Source organism: Oryctolagus cuniculus, chromosome 16 (assembly GCF_964237555.1).
Source record: "Oryctolagus cuniculus chromosome 16, mOryCun1.1, whole genome shotgun sequence".
NCBI classification, from domain to species: domain Eukaryota; kingdom Metazoa; phylum Chordata; class Mammalia; order Lagomorpha; family Leporidae; genus Oryctolagus; species Oryctolagus cuniculus.
In genome coordinates, this window is record NC_091447.1 from 499,504 (window position 1) to 524,074 (window position 24,571).

The window sequence follows — 24,571 nt, forward strand, 5'->3', positions numbered from 1 at the left end:
TGGACAAATTGTTTGGTTTTGGACGAAATTTAACCAAAAAATCACCGTCAAAGTGGTTTTGGAGAAAAGCACAATTTTCTGTTCAGTAAATACATCCAATGTCATGTTTACAAACACAAATATCATGTTTTCTCAGGTTTCTGAAGCTTTCTGCCTAGAAACTCGAATGTGTGGAGGATTTGACTCCAGGTGGAACCAATTAGCGTTTGCCAGCAGAAAAAAAAAAGTGTTATGCTAAAATGCATTCAAAACCTTAAAGTCCATAGAGAATGTCCAGAAAACACAAACAAACACACAGGCTGTAGCAACATCTTGGAATGAGATAGCCACAACACACCAGATATTTCTGCTTTCATCCCGGGAAATCCTGAAAATTTGTGGTGGTTTTCTGGTGAAATTTAACCAAAAATTCACCGTGAAAGTGGATTTGGAGAAAAACACAATCTTTCTGTTCGGCAACTGCATCCAATGTCATGTTTACAAACACAAATATTATGTTTTCTCAGGTCTCTGAAGCTTTCTGCCTAGAAAACTCGAATGTGTGGAGGATTTGAATAGATGTGGTAACAATTAGAGTTTCCCAGCAGAAAACAAAAATTTACATGCTAAAATGCATTCAAAACCGTAAAGTCCATAAAGAATGTACAGAAAATACAAACAAACACAGAGAGTGTAGCGAGATCTCGGATTGAGATAGCCACAACATACCAGATATATCTGCTTTCATGCCGGAAAATCCTGACAAATTGTTGTGGAATTCAGGTGAAATTAAAAAAATAATAAATAAAACACAATCAAAGTGGTTTTGTAAAAAAGAAAAATCTTTCTTTTCGGCAAGTGGATCCAATGTCATGTTTACAAACACAAATATCATGTTTTCTCAGGTTTCTGAAGCTTTCTGCCTAAAAAACTCGAATGTGTGGAGGATTTGACTCCATGTGGAACCAATTACCATCTGTGAGCAGAAAATAAAAATTGTCATGCTAAAATGCATTCAAAACCAAATATAGTAGACAATGTCCAGAAAACACAAACAAACACAGAGGCTGTAGCAAGAACTGGGATGAGATACCCACAACACACCTGATATTTCTGCGTACATACCAGCATATCCGGACAAATTGTTGTGAAATTCAGGTGAAATTTAACCAAAAAATCACCGTCAAAGTGGTTTTGGAGAAAAGCACAATCTTTCTGTTCGGCAAATGCATCCCATGTCATGTTTACATACACAAATATCATATTTTCTCGGGTTTCTGAAGCTCGCTGCCTAGCGAACTCGAATGTGTGGAGGATTTGACACCATGTGGAACCAATTAGCGTTTGCCAGCAGAAAACAAAAAGGGTCCTGCTAAAATGCATTCAAAACCGTAAAGTCCATAGAGAATGTCCAGAAAACAGAAACACACACAGAGGCTGTAGTAAGATCTGGGATTGAGATAGCCACAACACACCAGATATTTCTGCTTTCATCCAGTAGTATCTGGACAAATTATTGTGGTTTTTGGGTTAAATTTAACCAAAAAATGACCGTGAAAGTGGTTTTGGAGAAAAGCACAATCTTTCTGTTTGGCAAATGCATGGCATGTCATGTTCACAAACACAAATACCATGTTTTCTAGGGTTTCTGAAGACTTCTGCCTAGAAAACTCGAAGAGTGGAGGATTTGACTCCATGTGGAACCAATTAGTGTTTGCCAACAGAAAACAAAAAGGGTCCTGCTAAAATGCATTCAAAACTGTAAAGTCCGTAGAAAATCTCCACAAAACACAAACAAACACAGAGGCTTTAGCAAGATCTGGGATTGAGATAGCCACAACACACCAGATATTTTTGTTTTCAACCAGGAGTATCGGGCCAAATTGTTGTGGTTTTCCTGTGAAATTAAACCAAAAAATCTAGGTGAAAGTGGTATTGGAGAAAAGCACAATCTTTCTGTTCAGCAAAAGCATCCCACGTCATGTTTAAAACACAAATATCATGTTTTCTCAGGTTTCTGAAGCTTTCTGCCAAGAAAACTCGAATGTGAGGAGGATTTGACTCCAGGTCGAACCAATTAGCGTTTGCCAGCAGAAAACAAAAAGTGTCATGCTAAAATGCATTCAAAACCGTAAAGTCCATAGAGAATGTCCAGAAAACACAAACAAACACAGAGGCTGTAGTACGATCTGGGATTGAGATAGCCACAACACACCAGATATTTTGCTTTTCATCCCAGCAAATCCTGAAAAATTGTGGTTTTTCAGGTGAAATTTAACCAAAAAATCACCGTCAAAGTGGTTTTGGAGAAAAGCACAATCTTCCTGTTCGGCAACTGCATCCAATGTCATGTTTACAAATACAAATATCATGTTTTCTCTGGTTTTTGAAGCTTTCTACCTAGAAAACTCGAATGTGTGGAGGATATGAATCCATGTGGTAAAAATTATCGTTTGCCAGAAAAAACTTACATGCTAAAATGCATTCAGAACTGTAAAGTCCGTAGAAAATGTGCAGAAAACACAAGCAAACACAGAGGCTGTAGCAAGATCTGGGATTGACATAGCCATAACATATGAGATATCTCTGAGTTCATCCCAGCATATCCGGACAAATTGTTGTGGATTTTGGGTGAAATTAACCAAAGAACCACCGTGAAAGTGGTTTTGGAGATAAGCACAATCTTTCTGTTCGGCAACTGCATCCAATGTCATGTTTACAAACACAAATATCATGTTTTATTGGGTTTCTGAAGACTTCTTCCTAGAAAACTCGAATGTGTGGAGAATTTGACTCCATGTGGAACCAATTACCATTTGCTAGCAGAAAACAAAAAGTGTCATGCTAAAATGCATTCGAAACCATAAAGTCCATAGAGAATGTCCAGAAAACACAAACACACACAGAGGCTGTAGCACGATCTCGGATTGAGATAGCCACAACACACCAGATATTTGTGTTTACATCCCGGTAAATCCTGAAAAATTGTGGTTTTCAGGTGGAATATAACCAAAAAATCACCGTCAAAGTAGCTTTGGAGAAAAGCACCATCTTCTGTTCGGCAAATGAATCCAATGTCATGTTTACAAACACAATTATGTTTTCTCAGGTTTCTGAAGCTTTCTTCCTAGAAAACTCGAATGTGTGTAGGATTTGACTCCATGTGGAACCAATTAGCGTTTGCTTGCAGAAAACAAAAACTTGCATGCTAAAATGCATTCAAAACTTAAACTCTGTAGAGAATGTCCAGAAAACACAAACAAACACAGAGGCTATAGCACGATCTGGGATTCAGATAGCCACAACACACCAGATATTTGTGTTTGCATCCCGGTAAACCCTGAAAAATTGTTGTGGTTTTCCGGGGAAAATATCATGTTTTCTCGGGTTTTTGAAGCTTTCTGCCTAGAAAACTCGAATGCGTGGAGTATTTGAATCCATGTGGTAAAAATTAGCATTTGCCAGCAGAAAACTTACATGCTAAAATGCATTCAGAACTGTAAAATCCATAGAAAATGTCCAGAAAACACAAACAGACACAGAGGCTGTAGTAACACCTGGCATTCGATAGCCACAACACACCAGATAGATTTGTTTTCATCCAGAGTATCTGGACAAAATGTTGTAGTATCACGGTGAAATTTAACCAAAAATCACCATGAAAGTGGTTTTGGAGAAAAGCACAATCTTCCTGTTCGGCAAATGCATCCAATGTTATGTTTACAGAAAGAAATATCATGTTTTCTCAGCTTTCTGACTCTTTCTTCCTAGAAAACTCGAATGTGTGGAGGATTTGACTCCAGGTGGAACCAATTAGCGTTTGGCAGCTAAAAACAAAAACTTACATGCTACAATGCATTCAAAACCTTAAAGTCCATAGAGAATGTCCAGAAAACGCAAACACACACGGAGGCTGTAGCAAGATCTGGGATTGAGATAGCTTCAAATCACCAGATAGTTTTGTTTTCATCCAGGAGTATCTGGACAAATTGTTGTGGATTTCGGGTGAAATTTAACCAAACATCACCGTAAAAGTGGTTTTGGGAAAAGCACAATCTTCCAGTTCGGCAAATGCATCCAATGTCATGTTTACAGAAAGAAATATCATGTTTTCTCAGGTTTCTGAAGCTTTCTTCCTAGAAAACTCGAATGTGTGGAGCATTTGACTCCAGGTGGAAGCAATTAGCGTTTGCCATCTAAACAGAAAAACTTAAATGCCTGAATGCATTCAAAACCTTAAAGTCCATAGAGAATGTCCAGATAACTCAAACAAACATAGAGGCTATAGCAAGATCTGGGATTGAGATAGCCACAACACACCAGATAGTTTTGTTTTTCATCCAGAGTATCTGGACAAAATGTTGTAGTATCAGGGTGAAATTTAACCAAAAATCACCATGAAAGAGCTTTTGGAGAAAAGCACAACCTTCCTCTTCTGCAAATGCATCTAATGTCATTTTTACAGAAAGAAATCATGTTTTCTCAGGTTTCTGACACTTTCTTCCTACAAAACTTGAATGTGTGTAGTATTTGACTCCAGGTGGAACCAATTAGCCTTTGTAAGCAGAAAACAAAAAGGGTCCTGGTAAAATGCATTCAAAACCTTAAAGTCCATAGAGAATGTCCAGAAATCACAAACACACACAGAGGCTGTAGCAAGATCCGGGATTGAGATAGCTAAAAATCACCAGATAGTTTTGTTTTCATCCAGGAGTATCTGGACAAATTGTTGTAGTTTTGAAGTGAAATTTAACCAAAAAATGACCGTGAAAGTGGTTTTGGAGAAAAGCACAATCTTCCTGTTTGGCAAATGTATCCAATGTCATGTTTACAGAAAGAAATATCATGTTTTCTCAGGTTTCTGGAGCTTTCTTCCTAGAAAACTCGAATGTGTGGAGGATTTGACTCCAGGTGGAACCAATTAGCGTTTGCCAGCAGAAAACAAAAACTTACATGCTACAATGCATTCAAAACCGTAAAGTCCATAGAGAATGTCCAGAAAAGAGAAACAAACAGAGAGGCTGCAGCAAGATCTGGGATTGAGATAGCCACAACACACCAGATAATTTTGTTTTCATCCAGGAGTATCTGGACAAATTGTTGTAGTTTTGAAGTGAAATTTAACCAAAAATGACCGTGAAAGTGGTTTTGGAGAAAAGCACAATCTTCTTGTTCGGCAAATGTATCCAATGTCATGTTTACAGAAAGAAATATCATGTTTTCTCAGGTTTCTGAAGCTTTCTTCCTAGAAAGCTCGAATGTGTGGAGTATTTGACTCCAGGTGGAAGCAAGTAGCGTTTGCCAGCAGAAAACAAAAAGGGTCCTGCTAAAATGCATTGAAAACCGTAAAGTCCATAGAGAATGTCCAGAAAACACAAACACACACAGAGACTGTAACAAGATCTGGGATTGAGATAGCCACAACACACCAGATAGTTTTGTTTTCATCCAGGTATATCTGGACAAATTCTTGTGCATTTCAGGTGAAATTTAACCAAAGAACACCGTGAAAGTGGTTTTGGAGAAAAGCACAATCTTCCTGTTCGGCAAATGCATCCAATGTCATGTTTACAGAAAGAAATATCATGTTTTGTCAGGTTTCTGAAGCTTTCTACCTAGGAAACTCGAATGTGTGGAGGATTTGCTTCCAGGTGGAACCAATTAGCGTTTGCCAGCAGAAAACAAAAACTTACATGCTAAAATGCATTCAAAACCACAAAGTCCACAGAGAATGTCCAGAAAACACAAACACGCACAGAGGCTGTAGCAAAATCTGGGAATGAGATAGCCACAACACACCAGATAGTTTTGTTTTCATCCAGGAGTATCTGGACAAATTGTTGCAGTTTTGAGTGAAATTTAACCAAAAATCACCGTGAAAGTGGTTTTGGAGAACAGCACAATCTTCCTGTTCGGCAAATGCATCCAATGTTATGTTTACAGAAAGAAATATCATGTTTTCTCAGGTTTCTGAAGCTTTCTTCCAGGAAAACTCGATTGTGTGGAGGATTTGACTACAGGTGGAACCAATTAGCGTTTGCCAGTAGAAAACAGAAACTTACATGCTAAAATGCATTCAAAACCGTAAAGTCCATAGAGAAAGTCCCGAAAACACAAACACACACAGAGGAAGTAGCAAGATCTGGGATTGAGATAGCCACAACACACTAGTTAGTTTTGTTTTCATCCAGGAGTATCGGGACAAATTCTTGTGCATTTCAGGTGAAATTTAACCAAAAATCACCGTGAAAGTGGTTTTGGAGAATAGCACAATCTTTCTGTTCGGCAAATGCATGCAATGTCATGTTTACAGAAAGAAATATCATGTTTTCTCAGGTTTCTGAAGCTTTCTTCCTAGAAAACTCGAATGTGTGGAGGATTTGACTCCAGGTGGAACCAATTAGCGTTTGCCAGTAGAAAACAAAAAGGGTCCTGCTAAAATGCATTCAAAACCGTAAAGTCCATAGAGAATGTCCAGAAAACACAAACACACACAGAGGCTGTAGCAAGATCTGGGATTGAGATAGCCACAACACACTAGATAGTTTTGTTTTCATCCAGGAATATCTGGACAAATTCTTGTGGATTTCGGGTGAAATTTAAACAAAAATCACCGTGAAAGTGGTTTTGCAGAAAAGCACAATCTTCCTGTTCGGCAAATGCATCCAATGTCATGTTTACAGAAAGAAATATCATGTTTTGTCAGGTTTCTGAAGCTTTCTACCTAGGAAACTCGAATGTGTGGAGGATTTGACTCCAGGTGGAACCAATTAGCGTTTGCCAGCAGAAAACAAAAAGGGTCCTGCTAAAATGCATTCAAAACCACAAAGTCCACAGAGAATGTCCAGAAAACACAAACACGCACAGAGGCTGTAGCAAGATCTGGGATTGAGATAGCTACAAATCACCAGATAGTTTTGTTTTCATCCTGGAGTATCTGGACAAATTCCTGTCCATTTTTGTTGAAATTTAACCAAAAATCACCGTGAAAGTCGTTTTGGAGAAAAGCACAATCTTCCTCTTCGGCAAATGCATCCAGTGTCATGTTTACAGAAGGAAATATCATGTTTTCTCAGGTTTCTGAAGCTTTCTTCCTAGAAAACTCGAAAGTGTGGAGGATTTGCCTCTAGGTGGAAGAAATTAGCGTTTGGTAGCTAAAAACAAAAACTTACATGCTAAAATGCATTCAAAACCATAAAGTCCATAGAGAATGTCCAGAAAACACAAACACACACAGAGGCTGTAGCAAGATCTGGGATTGAGATAGCCACAACACACCAGATAGTTTTGTTTTCATTCAAGAGTATCTGGACAAATTGTTGTAGTTTTAAAGTGAAATTTAACCAAAAATCACCGTGAAAGTGGTTTTGGAGAAAAGCACAATCTTCCTGTTCGGAAAATGCATCCAATGTCATGTTTACAGAAAGAAATATCATGGTTTCTCAGGTTTCTGGAGCTTTCTTCCTAGAAAAATCAAATGTGTGGAGGATTTGACTCCAGGTGGAACCAATTAGCGTTTGCCAGGTAAAAACAAAAACTTACATGCTAAAATGAATTCAAAACCATAAAGTCCATAGAGAATGTCCAGAAAACGCAAACACACACAGAGGCTGTAGCAAGATCTGGGATTGAGATAGCCACAACCCACCAGATAGTTTTGTTTTCATCCAGGAGTATCTGGACAAATTCTTGTGCATTTCGGGTGAAATTTAACCAACAACCACCGTGAAAGTGGTTTTGGAGAAAAGCACAATGTTCCTGTTCGGAAAATGCATCCAATGTCATGTTTACAGAAAGAAATATCATGTTTTCTCAGGTTTCTGGAGCTTTCTTCCTAGAAAACTCGAATGTGTGGAGGATTTGACTCCAGGTGGAACCAATTAGCGTTTGCCAGCTAAAAACAAAAACTTCCATGCTAAAATGCATTCAAAACCGTAAAGTCCATAGAGAATGTCCAGAAAACACAAACACACACAGAGGCTGTAGCAAGATCTGGGATTGAGATAGCCACAACACACTAGATAGTTTTGTTTTCATCCAGGAGTATCTGGACAAATTGTTGTGGATTTCGTGTGAAATTTAACCAAAAATCACCGTGAAATTGGATTTGGAGAAAAGCACAATGTTCCTGTTTGGCAAATGCATCCAATGTCATGTTTACAGAAAGAAATATCATGTTTTCTCAGGTTTCTGAAGCTTTCGTCCTAGAAAACTCGAATGTGTGGGGGATTTGACTCCAGGTGGAACCAATTAGCGTTTGGCAGCTAAAAAGAAAAACTTACATGCTAAATGCATTCAGAACCGTAAAGTCCATAGAGAATGTCCAGAAAACACAAACAAACACAGAGGCTGTAGCAAGATCTGGATTGAGATAGCCATAACACACCAGATAGTTTTGTACTCATCCAGAGTATATGGACAAAATGTTGTAGTTTCCAGGTGAATTTTAACCAAAAAATCACCGTGAAAGCGGTTTTGGATAAAAGCATAATCTTCCTGCTCGGCAAGTGCATCCAATGTCATGTTTACAGAAAGAAATATCATGTTTTCTCAGGTTTCTGGAGCTTTCTTAGTAGAAAATTCGAATGTGTGGAGGATTTGACTCCAGGAGGAACCAATTAGCGTTTGGCAGCTAAAAAGAAAAACTTACATGCTAAAATGCATTCAAAAGCTTAAAGTCCATAGAGAATATCCAGAAAACACAAACACACACAGAGGCTGTAGCAAGATCTGTGATTGAGATAGCCATAACACACCAGATAGTTTTGTACTCATCCAGAGTATCTGGACAAAATGTTGTAGTTTCCAGGTGAATTTTAACCAAAAAATCACCGTGAAATCGGTTTTGGATAAAAGCATAATCTTCCTGCTCGGCAAATGCATCCAATGTCATGTTTACAGAAAGAAATATCATGTTTTCTCAGGTTTCTGGAGCTTTCTTCCCAGAAAGCTCGAATGTGTGGAGGATTTGACTCCAGGTGGAACCAATTAGCGTTTGGCAGCTAAAAACAAAAACTTACATGCTAAAATGCATTCAAAACCGTAAAGTCCTTAGAGAATGTCCAGAAAACACAAACACACAGAGGCTGTAGTAAGATCTGGGATTGAGATAGCCACAACACACCAGATAGTTTTGTTTTCATGCAGGAGTATCTGGACAAATTGTTGTAGTTTTGAAGTGAAATTCAACCAAAAATCACTGTGAAAGTGGTTTTGGAGAAAAGCACAATCTTCCTGTTCGGCAAATGCATCCAATGTCATGTTTACAGAAAAAAATATCATGTTTTCTCAGGTTTCTGAAGCTTTCTTCCTAGAAAACTCGAATGTGTGTAGGATTTGAATCCAGGCGGAACCAATTAGCGTTTGCCAGCTGAAAACAAAAACTTACATGCTAAAATGCATTCAAAACCTTAAAGTACATAGAGAATGTCCAGAAAACACAAACACACACAGAGGCTGTAGCAAGATCTGGGATTGAGATAGCCACAACACACCAGATAGTTTTGTTTTCATCCAGGAGTATCTGGACAAATTGTTGAAGTTTTGAGTGAAATTTAACCAAAAATCACCGTGAAAGTGGTTTTGGAGAAAAGCACAATCTTCCTGTTCGGCAAATGCATCCAATGTCATGTTTACAGAAAAAAATATCATGTTTTCTCAGGTTTCTGAAGCTTTCTTCCTAGAAAACTCGAATGTGTGGAGGATTTGACTCCAGGTAGAACCAATTAGCGTTTGGCAGGTAAAAACAAAAACTTACATGCTAAAATGCATTCAAAACCTTAAAGTCCATAGAGAATGTCCAGAAAACACAAACACACACAGAGGCTGTAGCAAGATCTGAAAGTGAGACAGCCACAATACACCAGATAGTTTTGTTTTCATTCAGGAATATCTGGACAAATTGTTGTAGTTTTGAAGTGAAATTCAACCAAAAATCACCGTGAAAGTGGTTTTGGAGAAAAGCACAATCTTTCTGTTCGGCAAATGCATCCAATGTTATGTTTACAGAAAGATATATCATGTTTTCTCAGGTTTCTGAAGCTTTCTTCCTAGAAAACTTGAATGAGTGGAGGATTTGACTCCAGGTGGAACCAATTAGCGTTTGGCAGGTAAAAACAAAAACTTACATGCTAAAATGCGTTCAAAAACTTAAAGTCCATAGAGAATGTCCAGAAAACACAAACACACACAGAGGCTGTAGCAAGATCTGGGATTGAGACAGCCAAAACACACCAGATAGTTTTGTTTTCATCCAGAGTATCTAGACAAATTCATGTGCATTTCGGTTGAAATTTAACTAAAAAATCACCGTGAAAGTGGTTTTGGAGAAAAGCACAATCTTCCTGTTCGGAAAATGCATCCAATATCATGTTTACAGAAAGAAATATTATGTTTTCTCAGGTTTCTGAAGCTTTCTTCCTAGAAAACTCGAATGTGTGGAGGATTTGACTCCAGGTGGAACCAATTAGCGTTTGCCAGCTAAAAAGAAAAACTCACATGCTAAAATGCATTCAGAACCGTAAAGTCCATAGGGAATGTCCAGAAAACACAAACACACACTGAGGCTGTAGCAAGATCTGGGATTGAGATAGCCACAAAACACCAGAGAGTTTTGTTTTCATCCGGGAGTATCTCGACAAATTCCTGTGCATTTTTGTTGAAATTTAACCAAAAATCACCGTGAAAGTTGTTTTGGAGAAAAGCACAATCTTCCTCGTTGGCAAATGCATCCAATGTCATGTTTACAGAAAGAAATATCATGTTTTCTCAGGTTTCTGAAGCTTTCTTCCTAGAAAACTCGAATGTGTGGAGGATTTGACTCCAGGAGGAACCAATTAGCGTTTGCCAGCAGAAAACAAAAACTTACATGGTAAAATGCATTCAAAACCTTAAAGTCCATAGAGAATGTCCAGAAAACACAAACACACACAGAGGCTGTAGCAAGATCTGGGATTGAGATAGCCACAACACACCAGAGAGTTTTGTTTTCATCCGGGAGTATCTGGACAAATTGTTGTGGATTTCGGGTGAAATTTAACCAAAAATCACCGTGAAAGTGGTTTTGGAGAAAAGCACAATCTTCCTGTTCAGCAAATGCATCCAATGTCATGTTTACAGGAAAAAATATCATGTTTTCTCAGGTTTCTGAAGCTTTCTTCCTAGAAAACTCGAATGTGTGGAGGATTTGACTCCAGGTGGAACCAATTAGCGTTTGGCAGGTAAAAACAAAAACTTACATGCTAAAATGCATTCGAAACCGTAAAGTCCATAGAGAATATCCAGAAAACACAAACACACACAGAGGCTGTAACAAGATCTGGGATTGAGATAGCCACAACACACCAGATAGTTTTGTTTTCATTCAGGAGTATCTGGACAAATTGTTGTGGATTTTGGGTGAAATTTAACCAAAAATCACCGTGAAGTGGTTTTGGAGAAAAGCACAATCTTGCTGTTCAGCAAATGAATCCAATGTATGTTTACAGAAAGAAATATCATGTTTTCTCAGGTTTCTGAAGCTTTCTTCCTAGAAAACTCGAAAGTGTGGAGGATTTGCCTCTAGGTGGAAGAAATTAGCGTTTGGTAGCTAAAAACAAAAACTTACATGCTAAAATGCATTCAAAACCATAAAGTCCACAGAGAATGTCCAGAAAACACAAACACACACAGAGGCTGTATCAAGATCTGGGATTGAGATATCCACAACACACCAGATAGTTTTGTTTTCATGCAGGAGTATCTGGACAAATTGTTGTAGTTTTGAAGTGAAATTCAACCAAAAATCACCGTGAAAGTGGTTTTGGAGAAAAGCACAATCTTCCTGTTCGGCAAATGCATCCAATGTCATGTTTACAGAAAGAAATATCATGTTTTCTCAGATTTCAGAAGCTTTCTTCCTAGAAAACTCGAATGTGTGGAGGATTTGACTCCAGGTGGAACCAATTAGCGTTTGGCAGCTAAAAACAAAACCTTACATGCTAAAATGCATTCAAAACCGTAAAGTCCATAGAGAATGTCCAGAAAACACAAACACACACAGAGGCTGTAGCAGTATCTGGGATTGAGATAGCTAAAAATCACCAGATAGTTTTGTTTTCATCCAGGAGTATCTGGACAAATTGTTGCAGTTTTGAGTGAAATTTAACCAAAAATCACCGTGAAATTGGTTTTGGAGAAAAGCACAATCTTCCTGTTCGGCAAATGTATCCAATGTCATGTTTACAGAAGGAAATATCATGTTTTCTCAGGTTTCTGGAGCTTTCTTCCTAGAAAACTCGAATGTGTGGAGGATTTGACTCCAGGTAGAACCAATTAGCGTTTGGCAGGTAAAAACAAAAACTTACATGCTAAAATGCATTCAAAACCATAAAGTCCGTAGAGAATGTCCAGAAAACACAAACACACACAGAGGCTGTACCAAGATCTGGGATTGAGATAGCCACAACACACCAGATAGTTTTGTTTTCATCCAGAGTATCTGTACAAATTGTTGTAGTATCCCGGTAAAATTTAAGAAAAAATCACCGTGAAAGTGGTTTTGGAGAAAAGAACAATCTTTCTGTTTGGCAAATGAATCCAATGTCATGTTTAGAAACACTAATATCATGTTTTCTCAGGTTTCTGAAGCTTTCTTCCTAGAAATCTCGAATGTGTGGAGTATTTGATTCCAGGTGGAACCAATTAGCGTTTGCAAGCAGAAAACAAAAAGGGTCTTGCTGAAATGCATTCAAAACCGTAAAGTCCATAGAGAATGTCCAGAAAACACAAACACACACAGAGGCTGTAGCAAGATCTGGGATTGAGATAGCCACAACACGCCAGATAGTTTTGTCTTCATCCAGGAGTATCTGGACAAATTGTTGTGCATTGTGGGTGAAATTTCACCAAAAAATGACCGTAAAAGTGGTTTTGGAGAAAACCACAATCTTCATGTTCGGAAAATGCATCCAATGTTATGTTTACAGAAAGAAATATCATGTTTTCTCAAGTTTCTGAAGCTTTCATCCAAGAAAACTCGAATGTGTGGAGCATTTGACTCCAGGTGGAACCAATTAGCGTTTGCCAGCAGAAAACAAAAACTTCCATGCTAAAATGCATTCAAAACCTTAAAGTTCATAGAGAATGTCCAGAAAACACAAACACACACATAGGCTGTAGCAAGATCTGGGATTGAGATAGCCACAACACACCAGATAGTTTTGTTTTCATCCAGGAGTATCTGGACAAATTGCTGTAGTTTTGAAGTGAAATTTAACCAAAAAATCACGGTGAAAGTGGTTTTGGAGAAAAGCACAATCTTCCTGTTCGGCAAATGTATCCAATGTCATGTTTACAGAAAGAAATATCATGTTTTCTCAGGTTTCTGAAGCTTTCTTCCTAGAAAACTCGAATGTGTGGAGGATTTGACTCCAGGTGGAACCAATTAGCATTCGCCAGCAGAAAACAAAAAGGGTCCTGCTAAAATGCATTCAAAACCTTAAAGTCCACAGAGAATGTCCAGAAAATAAAAACACACACAGATGCTGTAGCAAGATCTGGGATTGAGATAGCTACAAATCACCAGATAGTTTTGTTTTCATCCAGAGTATCTGGATAAAATGTTGTAGTATCCCGGTGAAATTTTACCAAAAAATCACTGTGAATGTGGTTTTGGAGAAAAGCACAATCTTTCTGTTTGGCAAATGAATCCAAAGTCATGTTTACAGAAAGAAATATAATGTTTTCTTAGGTTTCTGAAGCTTTCTTCCTAGAAAACTCGAATGTGTGGAGTATTTGACTCCAGGTGGAACCAATTAGCGTTTGCCAGCAGAAAACAAAAAGGGTCCTGCTAAAATGCGTTCAAAACCTTAAAGTCCATAGAGAATATCCAGAAAACACAAACACACACAGAGGCTGTAGCAAGATCTGGGATTGAGATAGCCACAACACACCAGATAGTTTTGTTTACATTCAGCAGTATCTGGACAAATTGTTGTAGTTTTGAAGTGAAATTTAACCAAAAATCACCGTGAAAGTGGTTTTGGAGAAAAGCACAATCTTCCTGTTTGGCAAATGTATCCAATGTCATGTTTACAGAAAGAAATATCATGTTTTCTCAGGTTTCTGGAGCTTTCTTCCTAGAAAACTCGAATGTGTGGAGGATTTGACTCCAGGTGGAACCAATTAGCGTTTGCCAGCAGAAAACAAAAAGGATCCTGCTAAAATGCATTAAAAACCGTAAAGTCCATAGAGAATGTCCAGAAAACACAAACACACACAGAGGCTGTAGCAAGATCTGGGATTGAGATAGCCACAACACACCAGATAGTTTTGTTTACATTCAGCAGTATCTGGACAAATTGTTGTGGATTTCGGGTGAAATTTAACCAAAAATCACCGTGAAAGTGGTTTTGGAGAAAAGCACAATCTTCCTGTTCGGCAAATGCATCCAATGTCATGTTTACAGAAAGAAATATCATGTTTTCTCAGGTTTCTGAAGCTTTCTTCCTAGAAAACTCGAAAGTGTGGAGGATTTGCCTCTAGGTGGAAGAAATTAGCGTTTGGTAGCTAAAAACAAAAACTTACATGCTAAAATGCATTCAAAACCATAAAGTCCACAGAGAATGTCCAGAAAACACAAACACACACAGAGGCTGTATCAAGATCTGGGATTGAGATATCCACAACACACCAGATAGTTTTGTTTTCATGCAGGAGTATCTGGACAAATTGTTGTAGTTTTGAAGTGAAATTCAACCAAAAATCACCGTGAAAGTGGTTTTGGAGAAAAGCACAATCTTCCTGTTCGGCAAATGCATCCAATGTCATGTTTACAGAAAGAAATATCATGTTTTCTCAGATTTCAGAAGCTTTCTTCCTAGAAAACTCGAATGTGTGGAGGATTTGACTCCAGGTGGAACCAATTAGCGTTTGGCAGCTAAAAACAAAACCTTACATGCTAAAATGCATTCAAAACCGTAAAGTCCATAGAGAATGTCCAGAAAACACAAACACACACAGAGGCTGTAGCAGTATCTGGGATTGAGATAGCTAAAAATCACCAGATAGTTTTGTTTTCATCCAGGAGTATCTGGACAAATTGTTGCAGTTTTGAGTGAAATTTAACCAAAAATCACCGTGAAATTGGTTTTGGAGAAAAGCACAATCTTCCTGTTCGGCAAATGTATCCAATGTCATGTTTACAGAAGGAAATATCATGTTTTCTCAGGTTTCTGGAGCTTTCTTCCTAGAAAACTCGAATGTGTGGAGGATTTGACTCCAGGTAGAACCAATTAGCGTTTGGCAGGTAAAAACAAAAACTTACATGCTAAAATGCATTCAAAACCATAAAGTCCGTAGAGAATGTCCAGAAAACACAAACACACACAGAGGCTGTACCAAGATCTGGGATTGAGATAGCCACAACACACCAGATAGTTTTGTTTTCATCCAGAGTATCTGTACAAATTGTTGTAGTATCCCGGTAAAATTTAAGAAAAAATCACCGTGAAAGTGGTTTTGGAGAAAAGAACAATCTTTCTGTTTGGCAAATGAATCCAATGTCATGTTTAGAAACACTAATATCATGTTTTCTCAGGTTTCTGAAGCTTTCTTCCTAGAAATCTCGAATGTGTGGAGTATTTGATTCCAGGTGGAACCAATTAGCGTTTGCAAGCAGAAAACAAAAAGGGTCTTGCTGAAATGCATTCAAAACCGTAAAGTCCATAGAGAATGTCCAGAAAACACAAACACACACAGAGGCTGTAGCAAGATCTGGGATTGAGATAGCCACAACACGCCAGATAGTTTTGTCTTCATCCAGGAGTATCTGGACAAATTGTTGTGCATTGTGGGTGAAATTTCACCAAAAAATGACCGTAAAAGTGGTTTTGGAGAAAACCACAATCTTCATGTTCGGAAAATGCATCCAATGTTATGTTTACAGAAAGAAATATCATGTTTTCTCAAGTTTCTGAAGCTTTCATCCAAGAAAACTCGAATGTGTGGAGCATTTGACTCCAGGTGGAACCAATTAGCGTTTGCCAGCAGAAAACAAAAACTTCCATGCTAAAATGCATTCAAAACCTTAAAGTTCATAGAGAATGTCCAGAAAACACAAACACACACATAGGCTGTAGCAAGATCTGGGATTGAGATAGCCACAACACACCAGATAGTTTTGTTTTCATCCAGGAGTATCTGGACAAATTGCTGTAGTTTTGAAGTGAAATTTAACCAAAAAATCACGGTGAAAGTGGTTTTGGAGAAAAGCACAATCTTCCTGTTCGGCAAATGTATCCAATGTCATGTTTACAGAAAGAAATATCATGTTTTCTCAGGTTTCTGAAGCTTTCTTCCTAGAAAACTCGAATGTGTGGAGGATTTGACTCCAGGTGGAACCAATTAGCATTCGCCAGCAGAAAACAAAAAGGGTCCTGCTAAAATGCATTCAAAACCTTAAAGTCCACAGAGAATGTCCAGAAAATAAAAACACACACAGATGCTGTAGCAAGATCTGGGATTGAGATAGCTACAAATCACCAGATAGTTTTGTTTTCATCCAGAGTATCTGGATAAAATGTTGTAGTATCCCGGTGAAATTTTACCAAAAAATCACTGTGAATGTGGTTTTGGAGAAAAGCACAATCTTTCTGTTTGGCAAATGAATCCAAAGTCATGTTTACAGAAAGAAATATAATGTTTTCTTAGGTTTCTGAAGCTTTCTTCCTAGAAAACTCGAATGTGTGGAGTATTTGACTCCAGGTGGAACCAATTAGCGTTTGCCAGCAGAAAACAAAAAGGGTCCTGCTAAAATGCGTTCAAAACCTTAAAGTCCATAGAGAATATCCAGAAAACACAAACACACACAGAGGCTGTAGCAAGATCTGGGATTGAGATAGCCACAACACACCAGATAGTTTTGTTTACATTCAGCAGTATCTGGACAAATTGTTGTAGTTTTGAAGTGAAATTTAACCAAAAATCACCGTGAAAGTGGTTTTGGAGAAAAGCACAATCTTCCTGTTTGGCAAATGCATCCAATGTCATGTTTACAGAAAGAAATATCATGTTTTCTCAGGTTTCTGGAGCTTTCTTCCTAGAAAACTCGAATGTGTGGAGGATTTGACTCCAGGTGGAACCAATTAGCGTTTGCCAGCAGAAAACAAAAAGGATCCTGCTAAAATGCATTAAAAACCGTAAAGTCCATAGAGAATGTCCAGAAAACACAAACACACACAGAGGCTGTAGCAAGATCTGGGATTGAGATAGCCACAACACATCAGATAGTTTTGTTTTCATCCAGGAGTATCTGGACAAATTGTTGTGGATTTCGGGTGAAATTTAACCAAAAATCACCGTGAAAGTGGTTTTGGAGAAAAGCACAATCTTCCTGTTTGGCAAATGTATCCAATGTCATGTTTACAGAAAGAAATATCATGTTTTCTCAGGTTTCTGAAGCTTTCTTCCTAGAAAACTCGAATGTGTGGAGTATGTGACTCCAGGTGGAACCAATTAGCGTTTGCCAGCAGAAAACAAAAAGGGTCCTGCTAAAATGCATTCAAAATCTTAAAGTCCATAGAGAATCTCCAGAAAACACAAACACACACAGAGGCTGTAGCAAGATCTGGACTGAGATAGCCACAACACACCAGATAGTTTTGTTTTCATCCAGAGTATTTGGACAAATTGTTGTAGTATCCTGGTGAAATTTAAGCAAAAAATCACCGTGAAAGTGGTTTTGGAGAAAAGAACAATCTTTCTGTTTGGCAAATGCATCCAATGTCATGTTTAGAAATACTAATATCATGTTTTCTCAGGTTTCTGGAGCTTTCTTCCTAGAAATCACGAATGTGTGGAGTAGTTGATTCCAGGTGGAACCAATTAGCGTTTGTCAGCAGAAAACAAAAAGGGTCTTGCTAAAATGCATTAAAAACCGTAAAGTCCATAGAGAATGTCCAGAAAACACAAACATGCACAGAGGCTGTAGCAAGATCTGCGATTGAGATAGCCACAACACGCCAGATAGTTTTGTTTTCATCCAGGAGTATCTGGACAAATTGTTGTAGTTTTGAATTGAAATTTAACCAAAAAATCACCGTGTAAATGGTTTTGGAGAAAAGCACAATCTTTCTTTTCGGCAAATGCATCCAATGTATGTTTACAGAAAGAAATATCATGTTTTCTCAGGTTTCTGAAGCTTTCTTCCTAGAAAACTCGAATGTTTGGAGGATTTGAATCCAGGTGGAACCAATTAGCGTTTGCCAGCAGAAAACAAAAAGGGTCCTGCTAAAATGCATTCAAAACCTTAAAGTCCATAGAGAATGTCCAGAAAACACAAATACACACAGAGGCTGTAGCAAGATCTGGCATTGAGATAGCCAAAACACACCAGATAGTTTTGTTTTCATTCAGGAGTATCTGGAAAAATTGTTGTGGATTTAGGGTGAAATTTAACCAAAAATCACCTTGAAGTCTTTTTGGAGAAAAGCACAATCTTTCTGTTTAGCAAATGAATCCAATGTCATGTTTACAAATACAAATATCATGTTTTCTCAGGTTTCTGGAGCTTTCTTCCTAGAAAATTCGAATGTGTGTAGGATTTGACTCCAGGTGGAACCAATTAGCGTTTGCCAGCAGAAAACAAAAAGGGCCCTGCTAAAATGCATTAAAAACCTTAAAGTCAATAGAGAATATCCAGAAAACACAAACACACACAGAGGCTGTAGCAAGATCTGGGATTGAGATAGCTACAAATCACCAGATAGATTTGTTTTCATCCAGGAGTATCTGGACAAATTGTTGTGGATTTCGGGTGAAATTTAACCAAAAATCTCCGTGAAAGTGGTTTTGGAGAAAAGCACAATCTTCCTGTTCGGCAAATGTATCCAACGTCATGTTTACAGAAAGAAATATCATGTTTTCTCAGGTTTCTGAAGCTTTCTTCCTGGAAAATTCGAATGTGTGGAGGATTTGACTCCAGGTGGAACCAATTACCGTTTGCCAGCAGAAAACAAAACGGGTCCTGCTCAAATGCATTCAAAACCTTAAAGTCCTTAGAGAATATCCAGAAAACACAAACACACACAGAGGCTGTAGCAAGATCTGGGATTGAGATAGCTACAAATCACCAGATAGTTTTGTATTCATCCAGCAGTATCTGGACAAATTGTTGTGGATTTCGTGTGAAATTTAACCAAAAATCACCGTGAAAGTGGTTTTGGAGAAAAGCACAATCTTCCTGTTCGGCAAATGCATCCAATGTCATGTTTACAGAAAGAAATATCATGTTTTCTCAGGTTTCTGAAGCTTTCTTCCTAGAAAACTCGAATGTGTGGAGGATTTGACTCCAGGTGGAACCAATTAGCGTTTGCCAGCAGAAAACAAAAAGGGCCCTGCTCAAATGCATTCAAAACCTTAAAGTCCATAGAGAATGTCCAGAAAACACAAATACACACAGAGGCTGTAGCAAGATCTGGCATTGAGATAGCCAAAACACACCAGATAATTTGGTTTTCATTCAGGAGTATCTGGAAAAATTGTTGTGGATTTCGGGTGAAATTTAACCAAAAATCACCGTGAAGTGTTTTTGGAGAAAAGCGCAATCTTTCTGTCCATCAAATGAATCGAATGTCATGTTTACAAATACAAATATCATGTTTTCTCAGGTCTCTGGAGCTTTCTTCCTAGAAAATTCAAATGTGTGGAGGATTTGACTCCAGGAGGAACCAATTAGCGTTTGCCAGCAGAAAACAAAAAGGGCCCTGCTAAAATGCATTCAAAACCTTAAAGTCCATAGAGAATATCTAGAAAACACAAACACACACAGAGGCTGTAGCAAGATCTGGGATTGAGATAGCTACAAATCACCAGATAGTTTTGCTTTCATCCAGGAGTATCTGGACAAAATGTTGTAGTTTTGAAGTGAAATTTAACCAAAATATGACCGTGAAAGTGGTTTTGGAGAAAAGCACAATCTTCCTGTTCGGCAAATGTATCCAATGTCATGTTTACAGAAAGAAATATCATGTTATCTCAGGTTTCTGAAGCTTTCTTCCTAGAAAACTCGAATGTGTGGAGTGTTTGACTCCAGGTGGAACCAATTAGCGTTTGCCAGCAGAAAACAAAAAGGGTCCTGCTAAAATGCATTCAAAACCGTAAAGTCCATAGAGAATATCCAGAAAACACAAACACACACAGAGGCTGTAGCAAGATCAGGGATTGAGATAGCTACAAATCACCAGATAGTTTTGTTTTCATCCAGGAGTATCTGGACAAATTGTTGTGGATTTCGGGTGAAATTTAACCAAAAATCACCGTGAAAATGGTTTTGGAGAAAAGCACAATCTTCCTGTTCGGCAAATGTATCCAATGTCATGTTTACAGAAAGAAATATCATGTTTGCTCAGGTTTCTGAAGCTTTCTTCCTAGAAAACTCGAATGTGTGGAGTATGTGACTCCAGGTGGAACCAATTAGCGTTTGCCAGCAGAAAACAAAAAGGGTCCTGCTCAAATGCATTCAAAACCTTAAAGTCCATAGAGAATATCCAGAAAACACAAACACACACAGAGGCTGTAGCAAGATCTGGGATTGAGATAGCTACAAATCACCAGATAGTTTTGTATTCATCCAGCAGTATCTGGACAAATTGTTGTGGATTTCGGGTGAAATTTAACCAAAAATCACCGTGAAAGTGGTTTTGGAGAATAGTACAATCTTACTGTTCGGCAAATGTATCCAATGTCATGTTTACAGAAAGAAATATGATGTTTTCTCAGGTTTCTGAAGCTTTCTTCCTAGAAAACTCGAATGTGTGGAGTATGCGACTCCAGGTGGAACCAATTAGCGTTTGCCAGCAGAAAACAAAAAGGGTCCTGCTAAAATGCATTCCAAACCTTAAAGTCCATAGAGAATGTCCAGAAAACACAAACACACACAGAGGCTGTAGCAAGATCTGGGATTGAGAGAGCTACAAATCACCACATAGTTTTGTTTTCATCCAGGAGTATCTGGACAAATTGTTGTGGATTTTGGGTGAAATTTAACCAAAAATCACCGTGAAAGTGGTTTTGGAGAAAAGCACAATCTTCCTGTTTGGCAAATGTATCCAATGTCATGTTTACAGAAAGAAATATCATGTTTGCTCAGGTTTCTGAAGCTTTCTTCCTAGAAAACTCGAATGTGTGGAGTATGTGACTCCAGGTGGAAGCAATTAGCGTTTGCCAGCAGAAAACAAAAAGGGTCCTGCTAAAATGCATTCCAAACCTTAAAGTCCATAGAGAATATCCAGAAAACACAAACACACACAGAGGCTGTAGCAAGATCTGGGGTTGATATAGCTACAAATCACCAGATAGTTTTGTTTTCATCCAGGAGTCTCTGGAAAAATTGTTGTGGATTTCGGGTGAAATTTATCCAAAAATAACTGTGAAAGTGGTTTTGGAGAAAAGCACAATCTTCCTGTTTGGCAAATGTATCCAATGTCGTGTTTACAGAAAGAAATATCATGTTTTCTCAGGTTTCTGAAGCTTTCTTCCTAGAAAACTCGAATGTGTGGAGGATTTGACTCCAGGTGGAAGCAATTAGCGTTTGCCAGCAGAAAACAAAAAGGGTCCTGCTAAAATGCATTCCAAACCTTAAAGTCCATAGAGAATATCCAGAAAACACAAACACACACAGAGGCTGTAGCAAGATCTGGGATTGAGATAGCTACAAATCACCAGATAGTGTTGTTTTCATCCAGGAGTATATGGACAAATTTTTGTGGATTTCGGGTGAAATTTAACCAAAAATCTCCGTGAAAGTGGTTTTGGAGAAAAGCACAATCTTCCTGTTCGGCAAATGTATCCAATGTCATGTTTACAGAAAGAAATATCATGTTTTCTCAGGTTTCTGAAGCTTTCTTCCTAGAAAACTCGAATGTGTGGAGTATGTGACTCCAGGTGGAACCAATTAGCGTTTGCCAGCAGAAAACAAAAAGGGTCCTGCTCAAATGCATTCAAAACCTTAAAGTCCATAGAGAATATCCAGAAAACACAAACACACACAGAGGCTGTAGCAAGATCTGGGATTGAGATAGCCACAACACACCAGATAGTTTTGTTTACATTCAGCAGTATCTGGATAAATTGTTGTAGTTTTGAAGTGAAATTTAACCAAAAAATCACCGTGAAAGTGGTTTTGGAGAAAAGCACAATCTTCCTGTTCAGGAAATGTATCCAATGTCATGTTTACAGAAAGAAATATCATGTTATCTCAGGTTTCTGAAGCTTTCTTCCTAGAAAACTCGAATGTGTGGAGTGTTTGACTCCAGGTGGAACCAATTAGCGTTTGCCAGCAGAAAACAAAAAGGGTCCTGCTAAAATGCATTCAAATTTGTAAAGTCCATAGAGAATCTCCAGAAAACACAAACAGACACAGAGGCTGTAGCAAGATCTGTGACTGAGATAGCCACAACACACCAGATTGTTTTGTTTTCATCCAGAGTATTTGGACAAATTGTTGTAGTATCCCGGTGAAATTTAAGCAAAAAATCACCGTGAAAGTGGTTTTGGAGAAAAGAACAATCTTTCTGTTTGGCAAATGAATCCAATGTCATGTTTAGAAATACTAATATCATGTTTTCTCAGGTTTCTGAATCTTTCTTCCTAGAAATCACGAATGTGTGGAGTAGTTGATTCCAGGTGGAACCAATTAGCGTTTCTCAGCATAAAACAAAAAGTGTCTTGCTAAAATGCATTCAAAACCGTAAAGTCCATAGAGAATGTCCAGAAAACACAAACACACACAGAGGCTGTAGCAAGATCTGGGATTGAGATAGCCACAACACGCCAGATAGTTTTGTTTTCATCCAGGAGTATCTGGACAAATTGTTGTAGTTTTGAAGTGAAATTTAACCAAAAATCACCGTGAAGTGTTTTTGGAGAAAAGCACAATCATTCTGTTCAGCAAATGAATCCAATGTCATGTTTACAAATACAAATATCATGTTTTCTCAGGTTTCTGGAGCTTTCTTCCTAGAAAATTCGAATGTGTGGAGTATGTGACTCCATGTGGAACCAATTAGCGTTTGCCAGCAGAAAACAAAAAGGGCCCTGCTAAAATGCATTCAAAACCTTAAAGTCCATAGAGAATATCCAGAAAACACAAACACACACAGAGGCTGTAGCAAGATCTGGGATTGAGATAGCTACAAATCACCAGATAGTTTTGTTTTCATCCAGGAGTATCTGGACAAATTGTTGTGGATTTCGGGTGAAATTTAACCAAAAATCACCGTGAAATTGGTTTTGGAGAAAAGCACAATCTTCCTGTTCGGCAAATGTATCCAATGTCATGTTTACAGAAAGAAATATCATGTTTGCTCAGGTTTCTGAAGCTTTCTTCCTAGAAAACTCGAATGTGTGGAGTATGTGACTCCAGGTGGAACCAATTAGCGTTTGCCAGCAGAAAACAAAAAGGGTCCTGCTCAAATGCATTCAAAACCTTAAAGTCCATAGAGAATATCCAGAAAACACAAACACACACAGAGGCTGTAGCAAGATCTGGGATTGAGATAGCTACAAATCACCAGATAGTTTTGTATTCATCCAGCAGTATCTGGACAAATTGTTGTGGATTTCGGGTGAAATTTAACCAAAAATCACCGTGAAAGTGGTTTTGGAGAATAGTACAATCTTACTGTTCAGCAAATGTATCCAATGTCATGTTTACAGAAAGAAATATGATGTTTTCTCAGGTTTCTGAAGCTTTCTTCCTAGAAAACTCGAATGTGTGGAGTATGCGACTCCAGGTGGAACCAATTAGCGTTTGCCAGCAGAAAACAAAAAGGGTCCTGCTAAAATGCATTCCAAACCTTAAAGTCCATAGAGAATGTCCAGAAAACACAAACACACACAGAGGCTGTAGCAAGATCTGGGATTGAGAGAGCTACAAATCACCACATAGTTTTGTTTTCATCCAGGAGTATCTGGACAAATTGTTGTGGATTTTGGGTGAAATTTAACCAAAAATCACCGTGAAATTGGTTTTGGAGAAAAGCACAATCTTCCTGTTCGGCAAATGTATCCAATGTCATGTTTACAGAAAGAAATATCATGTTTGCTCAGGTTTCTGAAGCTTTCTTCCTAGAAAACTCGAATGTGTGGAGTATGTGACTCCAGGTGGAAGCAATTAGCGTTTGCCAGCAGAAAACAAAAAGGGTCCTGCTAAAATGCATTCCAAACCTTAAAGTCCATAGAGAATATCCAGAAAACACAAACACACACAGAGGCTGTAGCAAGATCTGGGGTTGATATAGCTACAAATCACCAGATAGTTTTGTTTTCATCCAGGAGTATCTGGAAAAATTGTTGTGGATTTCGGGTGAAATTTATCCAAAAATAACTGTGAAAGTGGTTTTGGAGAAAAGCACAATCTTCCTGTTTGGCAAATGTATCCAATGTCGTGTTTACAGAAAGAAATATCATGTTTTCTCAGGTTTCTGAAGCTTTCTTCCTAGAAAACTCGAATGTGTGGAGGATTTGACTCCAGGTGGAAGCAATTAGCGTTTGCCAGCAGAAAACAAAAAGGGTCCTGCTAAAATGCATTCCAAACCTTAAAGTCCATAGAGAA